Consider the following 703-nt stretch of genomic DNA (forward strand, 5'->3'; position numbering starts at 1 on the left):
TAATTCATTCACAAATGTGTCCCCACAAGCTAACTTGAGTACTGGGGGGAGGTCACAGAAGAAATGATTAATTGTGTTAGACCCACAAAAGGGCAGAGAGAAAATCTGGCATGTTTGCCCAATTACAAATGGAACACACTGATCCAGGAGACGGTCACCAGCTGGACACAGACCTTGTGGTTCATGACTAGAGGGTAGTGCAGAGGGTTACAAATGGCCACGTAGCGGTCATAGGCCATCACTGTCAGGAGAAGACATTCTGTGCTTCCAAATGTAATGAATAAACACATTTGTGCAGCACAGGCAAAGTAAGAAATGTTTCCTTTCTGGGTCAATAGGTCCATGAGCATTCTAGGCATGGTGACTGTTACATAACAGATTTCTATGAAGGAGAAATTGCTAAGAAAAAAATACATGGGGGTCTGGAGAGCAGAGTCAATTCTTGTTATCAATATTATGATGCTGTTACACATCAGGATAGTTAGGTAGATGGCTAAAAATATCCCAAAAAGGATCCAGTGTAGATTGGGAATATCGGAAAACCCCAAGAGAACAAACTCCACCAGTGTAGTAATATTGGAAATTTCTGTTTTAATTGATTCTTCATCTGCAGACATAGTAAATTAATGATGGTTAACACATTAGCATTTTTAAACCACATTTTCCACTATTGTTAACTCAAATAGATGCATTAATGTATTTA

General features: G+C 39.1%; 1 pseudogene; it reads right to left on the bottom strand.

The window, feature by feature from the left end:
* Positions 1 to 3: 3 nt before the first annotated feature.
* LOC115285044 lies at positions 4 to 617 on the bottom strand (annotated as a pseudogene).
* Positions 618 to 703: the final 86 nt, after the last annotated feature.

Source organism: Suricata suricatta, unplaced genomic scaffold (genome assembly GCF_006229205.1).
Source record: "Suricata suricatta isolate VVHF042 unplaced genomic scaffold, meerkat_22Aug2017_6uvM2_HiC HiC_scaffold_35557, whole genome shotgun sequence".
Lineage (NCBI taxonomy): Eukaryota > Metazoa > Chordata > Mammalia > Carnivora > Herpestidae > Suricata > Suricata suricatta.